Source organism: Poecilia formosa, unplaced genomic scaffold, assembly GCF_000485575.1.
Source record: "Poecilia formosa unplaced genomic scaffold, Poecilia_formosa-5.1.2 Scaffold201, whole genome shotgun sequence".
Taxonomy (NCBI): domain Eukaryota; kingdom Metazoa; phylum Chordata; class Actinopteri; order Cyprinodontiformes; family Poeciliidae; genus Poecilia; species Poecilia formosa.
In genome coordinates, this window is record NW_006800140.1 from 977,078 (window position 1) to 988,640 (window position 11,563).

Sequence of the window (11,563 nt, forward strand, 5' to 3'; positions counted from 1 at the left end):
CCTCCCTCGCTAGCTAGCCATCTAGCTCTTTAAATGACTAGCTCATTAGGTTGCTAGCTAGCTAGTTACCTCACTAGATAGATAGATAGATAGATAGATAGATAGATAGATAGATAGATAGATAGATAGATAGATAGATAGATAGATAGATAGATAGATAGATAGCTTGCATAAGGACCTCATAAGATTGCTCTATAGCTAGCTAGCCAGACAGACAGATTGGGTTAAACTGTTAAATGCCGGTACCTTCACCTTAACAAAGATGTTATTAAAGCACTAAACCAGCTATTTAATAAGTCCCTCTGTGATTAAAAGCAAATTAAAGCAATTACTCAGTACAGCGGTTTAAAGAAAATTACTTTCTTTGTAATATCTCCTCCTGACTTATCTTAATTTGTTCGTCTGCTGATAACTCCTGCTCATTGCTTCACCTTATGCAAAATGAAGCTTGGCTGAAGAAATATTGCACACATCTTTTACATAATTTGATTTCCTGATATTCAGGCTTTAGTGTTTTTCAGATGAGCATAAATAATGGGTGTGAGTGGCATAATCGCTGCCACAGTCCAAACCAGCACACTTCCTACTCAAATACTTGTTTTGACTTTGCCAGTGCAAATCTGATCCTAATGGGATACTTATCACTGTAATGTGAGCGAGCTGTGAGTCTCATTCCAGTTAATTTAATGAATCCACTGGTTGCAGATGACTTATTTCTCAAAATGACGGTGAAGGACATTGAAGATGACACTCTGGGTTGCTTGCTTTGCACATTTTGAAGTGAGATGATGATGATGATGATGCAGCTTCATTTGCAGAGATGTAGATGTCCATGTAGAGCCAATAAGTTAGTCAGAGATGCAACAGAGCAGCTCAGAGTCTGACTGGCAGGACATTAGACACGATGACGTTGGCTGAGAGGGACGAGCAGAAAACATTTTACTGACAGTGACGGGTCCCACCAGGTCAGGGGGGGGGACTGTCAAACTGTAGACTCAAAGAAAACAACACAAAAAGCAAATACAGCAACTTGATATTTACTGTAAATCCAAAACTTGAAACAGATTTTTACGACAGTGTGTTGGGGCTTTTATAGATGGGGAAAAAAGGAGTAAATTTTCGCCTAATCTCAGGAATATCCAAGAAAACTTGAAATTTTCAAAAGAGAATTTCAACATTTGAAATTCCAAAATGTTCAAGTTTTTTGTAGAATATTTCTGATATTATTCTAAAAATTTAAATTTTTTCCAGAAAATTAAAGTGGTTTCTCTCAAGGTTTATGCGTTCTTTTGGCAGAAATTTACTTCTTTTTTTTTCTTCTAAAATACGCCACAGCAGATTTTTCATGTTTGCTGCATTTAGAGAAATGCGTTTAGTTTCAGTTTCTTTTGGGCCTGATTAAACAAATCTATCTTCAGTAATAAGAACAGGATTTGGGTCACTTTGTTTCAAAAATGAATTATTTTAATATCCATGTAAAAACAGGATATTAAAATAAAGATAATCTTCAAAAACTCCTCAGAATTCAGTCACACAAAAAGGCAAAATGGAGAAATATACTGCAGAGGAAAAGGGCAGCATGAAGAGCCGTCCAACAAGGTAACAGAGACGAGAAAGCATCTCAGCGCAGTGAGGCGAATGTGGAAGCTCAGCAGCTTTAAATAGATCCTTTTATCGAGCGGGGGAAGAAAAAATGAGCAGAATATCTATTCTGGCATTGGGGAACACGGATGCATTTCTGGGAAAGATGAAGCTAAGGTAATATTTACAGATACTGTGTCAACAACCTGAACATTTGTGATAAAACAAGCAAAGTCTGGCATCCAGAACTGTGCAGAAATACAAAATGAGCATCACATCCATGTTATATCACATTTAAACATTAAACTGAATATAAAGAAAAGGCAAAATATTTAATTCTACATGTTTTTGGGTTTTTTTTTTGCAGATTTTCTCAATGATTAGTTTGAAGTTCTTCCCTCATCATGAAACCTTGAACCATAAATGTGAACCTGCCTGGTAAGCAGAGTACAGAGCATTCGCTCAGTTTTTATCTCTCCTTACCAGAGGCACAACGCACAGAAAATTTACAAGAACAATTAAGTATACCTGACCGAAAATGTAAATGTTCTGCAGATATAAATTACAGTGGTGAGAGAAGCATTTATGCTGTGTATTGAGCAAATAACATGCAACATTCAGAGAGGTGAAAAATTATATAAACATCACCACTGCAATCTAACAGAAGCAGGAAGGTTATTAAGACAAAAAGCTTCCTTGAACTTAAAGCAAAGCAACTTCTATTTCTAAAGAAAAAACAAGTTTAATTAACATCTTTACAACATTTTAATATGTGACTTTCTACACCAAGGTCAACTCTGACCCTACTGAGAACAAGTCGACTAAAAGATGTTTTACTATAGTTTCATTATTATTATTGTAAAAACTAGACGGCTATGCGAAGCCGAGTTGGGTAGTAACTAGTTACGTTTACTTGAGGAATGGTTTTGAAATTAGGAGTATTTTTGCTATGCTGTAAATTAATTACTTTTCATTTTATTACGAAGTATTTCTTCTCTTACTTGAGTAAAATTTCTGGATTTTCTACCCACTGAATGAAAAACAAACATGTTTTAACCAAAGATTCACCAGACACAGACCTGTAGTTTCTGTTAAAGATTTCTTATTGAAAGAAACTGATTTGGAAAAATGTTTTTTAGCCCGATTTTGTTTTGTTTTTTTTTGTTTTAATTATTGTAATTTTCATCCTTAAAATATCAAAATGTCCACTTAACTTTATTTATTTGGTCCGTCTGATGATGTAACTTTTAATTGTTAAATGATTGATAATTTCATCAGTTACTCGGTACTTGAGTCGACTTTTTACCAAATACTTTTTACTTTTACTTGAGTACATTTTTATGTACTTTATCCATCTGTGATGTTGAGCTATCTTTGCATACATGCTGCAGTTTTTCAGCGAGATGTGGTTCTACACTGCAAAAACACAAAATCTTACATATTTTTGGTGTAGTTTCAAGTGCAAATATCTTAAAAGATTATTTAACCCATAACGAGACATTTTTCCCATGTCATAAATCAATTTATCTGTTAACAGAACTAGCACTTTTTCATCAATTTTAAGGAATTATTTACTGAAAACAAGCCTCTGTATTTTACCTTTACGTTAATTTGTCTTATTTCAAGTGGACCAAGATATTTTCACTAAACTAGGTGGTAAAATTTAGTATTTTTGCAGTCAACTTCTACTTATTTCACCAGGATATCCAGGATTTGTTTGCTCAATCAAGCACATAATCTGCGTCTGACAGCAAAACCCCTTTGGACCTGCGCCCCGCCCAGGAGGTCGACCTCCCGGGTGAGAGGAACATTTCTCTGGGACTCAGTGATATCCTTCGCCACGGCGCGCACCGTGTTCGGTTTGAACCCCTCCAACGTTACGCTTCTTCACACACACAATCAACTGAATCTCATCCAATTACTGGGAGAACAAGACACGGTTTAGCATAATGAATTATTCATAACCCGATGGAGACTCACCACAAAGGTTAGAGTGTAAATCCGGAGGCCTCTCGTCTGAATCCATTTGAAAGATTATTGCTCAGCTTCAGCCGACATGCCGTAATTAAGTTGCCTTTTTGCACGTGTGGAAGTGGGAATCCAATCTGTCTCTCAGTGATTAGTGTTTTAATTCTGGACGTCCTTGGTGCTAACGCCAACCCCGAGTTAAATTAAAACAGTTTCTAGAGGATTTTCTGGCACAGAGCAAAGTTATTATAGTTAACAAAAACTAACGAAATAATAAAAACTAAACTGAGAAAACATCCGTTAACTGAAATAAATAAATAAAAACGTAATTAATGGGGAAAAACTAGAACTAGAACTGTATCATGTGTTTATAACATTAACTAAAACTTACTGAATTAAATATACACAATATACTTCATGTGTTTATAAATCTATTTATTAGCTGTTTGAACTGATGTGAAATGTATTTTATATTCCACACACAAGCAGTTTACATCACTTTGTCAGTCCACAAAATTTGGGAGAAAACACCAGTCAGTTTTTCTTGTTTTTTTTTTTTAAATGGTACCTTTTGATTAGTATTCATTACCCAATCAGTGTATACATAACCAAAATACTTTTACTTTTTGAATATTGCACCTAAAAAAACGAACCAAAGTAAGCAAAAACTAAAACCACACTACACGAAACAATTTTAAATAAATAATAGCTAATAAACCTCTCCTTGGGCTGCCACCTTATCGTGGTGGAGGGGTTTGAGTGTCCCAATGATCCCAGGAGCTGTGCTGCCTGGGGCTTTATGCCCCTGGTAGGGTCACCCAAGGCAGACAGGTCCTAGGTGAGGGACCAGACAAAGTGCAGCCTGAAGACCCCTATGATGAATACAAACTTTGGACTTGGTGTTCCCTCGCTCGGACGCGGGTCACCGGGGCCCCACTCTGGAGCCAGGCCTGGAGGTGGGGCACGATGGCGAGCACCTGGTGGCCGGGCTTTTACCCACGGAGCCCGGCCGGGCTCAGCCCGAAGAGGAGACGTGGGTCACCCCTCCCATGGGCCCACCACCTACGACAGGGGCCAAAGGGGTCAGGTGCAGTGTGTGATGGGCGGAGGCCGAGGGACGGGACCCTGGCGGTCTGATCTTCAGCTGCAGAAGCTGGCTCTTGGGACGTGGAACGTCACCTCTCTGGTGGGGAAGGAGCCGGAGCTAGTGTGCGAGGCTGAGAGGTTCCGGCTAGAAATAATCAGCCTCACCTCGACGCATTGCTCTGGTTCTGGAACCAGTCTCCTTGAGAGGGGCTGGACGTACTTCCACTCTGGAGTTGCCCACGGTGAGAGGCGCCGGGCAGGAGTGGGCATACTTGTTGCCCCCCATCTTGGCGCCTGTACGTTGGGGTTTACCCCGGTGAATGAGAGGGTAGCCTCCCCCCGCCTATGGGTGGGGGGACGGGTTCTGACTGTTGTCTGTGCTTACGGGCCGAACAGCAGTTCAGATTACCCACCCTTCTTGGAGTCCTTATAGGGGGTACTGGAGGGTGCTCCTCCTGGGGACTCCCTTGTTCTACTGGGGGACTTCAACGCTCACGTGGGCAATGACAGTGAGACCTGGAGGGGCGTGGTTGGGAGGAACGGCCCCCCGATCTGAACTCGAGGGGTGTTCTGTTGTTGGACTTCTGTCCTCGTCATGGATTGTCCATCACGAACACCATGTTCAGGCATAAGGGTGTCCATATGTGCACTTGGCACCAGGACACCCAAGGCCGCAGTTCGATGATCGACTTTGTCATCGTATCATTGGATCTGTGGCCGTATGTCTTGGATACTCGGATGAAGAGAGCTGCGGAGCTGTCCACTGACCACTACCTGGCGGTGAGTTGGCTCGGTGTTGGGGGAGGAAGCCGGTCAGACCTGGCGGGCCCAAACATGTAGTGAGGGTCTGCTGGGAACGTCTGGTGGAGTCCCCTGTGAGACGTAGCTTTAACTCTCATCTCCGGCAGAATGCGACTCGGGCGTGGGAAGAGTTTTAAGAGGCCATGGAAAAAGACTTCCGCACGGCTTCGAGGCGATTCTGGTCCACCATCCGGCGTCTCAGGAGAGGGAAGCAGTACAGCATCAACACTGTTTATAGTGGGGATGGTGTGCTGCTGACCCCGAGTCAGGACGTTGTGGGTCGGTGGGCAGAATACTTCGAAGACCTCCTCACTTCCACCTACATGGCTTCTATTTTGGAAGCTGAGCCTGGTGACTCTGGGTCGGGCTCTCCGATCTCTGGGAACGAAGTCGCCGAGGTGGTTAAAAAGCTCCTCGGTGGCAGGGCCCCGGGGGTGGATGAGGTCCTGATTTTGTACGGTTGACGCGACTCTGCAATATCGCATGAACATCGGGGGCAGTTCCCTTGGATTGGCAGATTGGGGTGGTGGTCCCCCTGTTCAAAAGGGGGACCAGAGGATTTGCTCCATTTACAGGGGGGGTCACACTCTTAAGCCTCCTTGGGTCCTGGGTCTATTCAGGGGTCCTGGAGAAGAGAGTCCGTCGGATAGTCGAACCTCGGATTCAGGAAGAGCAGTGTGGTTTTTGTCCTGGTCGATCAGTGCCTCCAAATCCGAGGCCATGGTCTTGAACCGGAAAAGGGTAGAGTGCCTTCTCCGGGTCGGGGGTGGGGGTGCCCTGCCCCAAGTGGAGGAGTTTAAGTATCTGGGGATCTTGTTCACGAATGAGGGAAGAAGGGAGCGGGAGATCGACAGGCAGATTGGCGCAGCGTCTGCCGTGATGCGGGCGCTGTACCGGTCCGTCGTGGGGAAGAGAGAGCTGAGTCAAAAAGCGAAGCTCTCGATTTACCGGTCGATCTACGTTCCCACCCTCATCTATGGTCATGAGCTTTGGGTCATGACCGAAAGAACGAGGTCCCGGATACAAGCGGCCGAAATGGGTTTCCTCCGCAGGGTGGCTGGGCTCTCCCTTAGAGATAGGGTGAGAAGCTCGGTCATCCGGGAGGGACTCAGAGTAGAGCCGCTGCTCCTCCACATCGAGAGGAGCCAGTTGAGGCTCAGGCATCTGGCAAGGATGCCTCCTGGACGCCTCCTTGGTGCACGTCCCACTGGGAGGAGGCCTCGAGGAAGACCCAGGACACGCTGGAGGGACTATGTCTCTCAGCTGGCCTGGGAACGCCTTGGGGTTCCCCCAGAGGAGCTGGAAGAAATGGCTGGGGAAAGGGAAGTCTGGGCCTCCCTTCTGAAGCTGCTGCCCCCGCGACCCGATCCCGGATAAACGGAAGAAGATGGATGGAATAGCTAATAAAAACTGGCAAACACACTCAAACAAAAAAATCACAATGAATTAAAACAAAACTAAATTGAAAAACCAAAAACTATTACACCCTGGTGATGCTACAGTAAGTTTTCATTTAACATTTTGTCACATATTGGGGTTGTTTCTGACAGAATAGGGCACAATTACGAATTAAAAAGTAAAAACCAGACGGATCTTAGCTTTCCAGTCAAATGAACTAATATGATTAAAGCATCATATCTAATAAACACAAATCTGATTTGTGTTGATTTGTGTTGTTCAGACTATCATGAAAAGATAAGAAACAGGTACTGAAGTAAGAGTAGCAGTACTTAAACATATTCTTACTCAAGTAAAAGTAAAAAGTGGCCGTCCACGAAATTACTCAAGTAAAAAAGTAAAAAGTCTACTGAGTAACTGATCAAATTATCAATCATTTAACATTTAAAAATAACATCAATAGGTGGACCAAATATTAAGTTAAGTGGAAATGTTAAGTACGAAAAGGACAACAATTCAGATACGTAACAAAGAATAGAAAAGAAGTCACGCAAAATAAATATTTTACCAAATCAGTTTCCTTCAATGAAACTTTAACAAAAACTGCAGGAGTGTGTCAGGTGGACTTTTGGTTAAAACATCTTAGAAAATAAAGAATCCAGAAGTTTTACTCAAGAGTAGAGATACTTAATAATAAAAAGACTCAACTAGTAGTAAAAATGAGTATGATTTTTTCAAAAAGGTTACTCAAGTAAATATAACTAGTTACCCAACTCAGGTAGCAAAAAAAGGGATTTGGGTCATTTTGAGCTGCAGTAGCCTAAGCAAATTTGAACAAAGGATGGATGGACGGACGGACCATCAGCGGTTGTAGAAAACTTCTCCAGCAGAGACAGCAACTTGCTGAATCTTTTGCTCACATCTGGAACAACCTTGGCTGCATCTTTCACACGTCAGCGACAGATGCAGCACAGATCAGGACATGGCAAAGTTTTAATTCAGACTGACAGCTGAGCTCCTTCGGCTAATTCTCAAAGACACTCTGCAGTGACAGTGAAGAGGAATGACAGTCTCATCACAGCTAGAATCAGGATCAAATGTTTTCACAACAAACGCAGAACAAATTTACATTCTGCTCTCAATTTGAAAGACATTAAAGAATATTAGCTGCAATAAAAGGGGGATAATTTCTGTGCAAATCTATATGTTTCAGCCTCATCCACTTCCAGAGTTGACATCATCTGCTCTGTTAATCCCATGCAGAGTGGGGCCGATGTGGCAGGCAGCCATTCAGAGGAGCTGGCACAATGTTTGTTATTGTCATTTGGAGAACGGAGCAGCCGCCGGTTGTGACGGCCATGAATGTGGTCCAAATGTAATTCAAGAGGCTTTTACGCTAAGCTCTCACTGGGAAATCAGTTAAAATGTTCGCTGTTTAGAGAGCCAGGGGCCAGAATCCTTACACAGATGATTTAGAGATGGACCTGGAAGAAAAAGAAACTTATTTCAAGACTGTTTAATAGAAATGTAGAAATTCATCTTTAAGAGAGTAAAATGAACTTGGAAGTATTTTAACAAAATTAGCACACAAGTAACCTTTCAGTAAGATATAGGAGCTTGTTTTAAGCAAATTATTCCTTAAAACTGAGAAGGAAGTTCCTGTTCCATTGGCAGATTATTTCACTTATAACAAAACAAGCTTCGCCTTCTTATAAGTGAAATAATAAAAAGAACTAGTACTTTTTTTAAAATCAGTATTAAGGATTTACTTACTAAAAATAAGCTCAAACCTGTAAAGTTACTTGTTTAATTTTGTTTTATTTCAAGTGAACTAATAGAACTAGACCAAATACACTTTGGTTAGATTTTATGTTTTTGCAGTGTTCGTACTACCATCAGTGACACACACACACGCACGCACGCACGCACGCACGCACGCACGCACGCACGCACGCACGCACGCACGCACTCCTGTTTCCACTGTAAAGCTGCTCATTAGTTAACTGTGAGCTGGAGGATATCATGCTGAGTTTTTGTCTTAAAAACGACATTTTAAGTGCCAACCAAAGTTTTTATTCTTTAAAGCTTTTCTGCATTCAGAAATAAATAAATGTGGATGTATTCTGATTTAACCAAACACGTTTAAAGTCCCTCTCACACAGCTCACATTTCACTGCAAAGGAATGTTTCTCCTTCCAGCCTGTTTTTACTTGAGGAAACATCTCTCCTTCCTCTTCTGTTATTTCACATATTCCAGGTTGCCTGAACTGAATGCATGACCTGCTCCTTTAAAATGCTTGGCTCAGGGTTATAAAATGAAGCCAAATGAAATGTTTTTCACATGCCTGCACAATGTCCTGTCTGTCGAACCACGGAGAAACGGGGTCGCTGGTTTGCTCTGGGCTGACGTAAACAAAAGTAACGTAACTGGGAGAACGAATGTCAGCAATTGTCTGTAGTTACTGAATCACTTCAGCCTTGGAAAATGAAAAACATTTAACTTTTTATTGTAAAAATTAATAAATCCAACGTTTCTAATGTGTTAGCAGCACTTTATTATTATACAGGTACCACAAAAAAGGAAATGTCAGTGAAAAACTAAGGACATTTTGTTATTTAGTAGTTGGTGGAAAAGTTACACAATAAAAACTTTAAAATAAATAATTTGGGTGTTCATTTTTCAAAGTGATAGTTTATTCATGTTATTCCTACATTTATAAACATCACAATGTCTAACAAAATATCTAATTCACAAGCTAAATATTTTGTTTGTGAACAAAATACTAACAAATTTTGTACTTTGAATACAACATTTTGTTTAATACGTAAACAAAATATTTTGTATTTTGTTTACATTAGATTAGTTTGTAATCTAAAATGTAAACAAAATATTTAGCTAAAGGTTTAGTCTGCTAACTAAATATTAGCTTGTTAGCCAAATATGTAGCTAAGAAGCAACATATTTAGCTACCTAGCACGCTGCTAGCTAAATATGTAGCTAATAAACTACATATTTAGCTTACTAGCTACATATTTAATAGCTAAATATGTAACTACATATTTAGTTAGCAGCAGGCTAGCCGGCCAACTAAATTTAGGTTGCTATCTAAATTATATTTCACAGTGTTATTCATACATTTATAAATGTCACAGTTTCTAAATAAATATTTAATTCACAAGCTGATTATTTTGTTTACAAACAAAATATAAAGCTTGAAAATTAAATATTTAGTTAGGAAGCTAAATATTTTATTTGCAAACTAAATATCTGGTTTATAATCTAAATATTTAGCTACAAATTATATATTTAGTTTCCAAATTAAATATTTTTAAAACTAGTTACCTTGCTAATATGTAGCTAGCAAGCTACATATCTAGTTAGCAACAAACTAAATGTAGGTTACATATATTTACATGTAAATATATGTAGGTCATATATTTTGCTTGCTAAATAAATATTTAGGTAGAAGCTAAATATTTAGCTATTATCCAAATTAGACTGCTGATAAGCGGAAGTGGACTATCAAAATAAAAGCGGTATTTTGCGGACTTCTATATAAACTCTTGCTGTCGAGACAAGTAGCGCTTTTTCCTCTCTAAATGTTGCTGTTGATCCATGAGTAACTGTAAAAACAAAATGTCTCATGTTTTCATCTTGCTAGATGAAAATAATCGAGAATTTAAAAACTTTTAACATTTTGTTAAAACAAAATTTGTTTTATGACCTACTGCATGTTTTCTGTACCAAGAAATAAGCTGAGATACTGAAGCATCTAAAGGTGATAACACTTGTTTTACTTCATTTGTAAAAACAAAATAATTTAAGTCACTCTGTTGGTCTCAGTCTCCCTCACCCACATCTTTAACCGCTTGTTTATATTCACTCTGCCACAAAAGCTTTTGACTTAAATTGCCTTCCAATTAGAATTTAAACACCATCTAGTCCGTCTTATTTTGCCTGCAGCTGTGACACTCTGTGTTTAACTAAGTGAGCTTTAATTTCACAGCCTGTTGGAAACCCCACACCATTCATCGTACAAAGAGACAGGGTGGTGTTTAACTGCGAATCCTCAGCAGAGAACCAGGAAACACATATCAGTGGTGATAATTAGATGTGTGATGGCAGGGCTGGCTTATTAGAGGGCTGTCATGGCGGCGGTGTGGAGGTTTATGTCAGTGAAAAGTTACTTAAATATTCATTACACGGGCAACTCCCTGTACAGTGACTTTAATGTAACAATAATTGCATCTCAGGGGGAGCAGCAGTGGTGGGTTATTTGCATGCTGAAGGGCTGTACGATACCAGGAAGTGACATTTGATTACAGGAAACAAGAAGGGACCAACATTTAAAGCTCAGAGGCTCAGAAAAAAAAATAATTTGAAAACTGAGCTGAAGAAGAAAAGCTCAGAGAGAAATCTGTCAATCAGATGGACTAGTTAGAGGAGAAAATGTTTGTATTAACACCAATAACTTTGTTCCAACTATCACAGGAGAAATGTCTAAAAATAATCACAATGTGACGCAGAGAAAGATGATGGACGGAAAAGAGAGAAGAATAAAATGTATTAAAAGATGGTTGGCTGGTTAGTTGGATGTTTGGTTGGATGTTTGGTTGGATGGATGGTTGGATGTTTGGTTAGTTTGTTAGTTGGATGTTTGGTTAGTTGGATGTTTGGTTGGATGTTTGGTTGGATGTTTGGTTGGATGTTTGGTTGGATGTTTGGTTG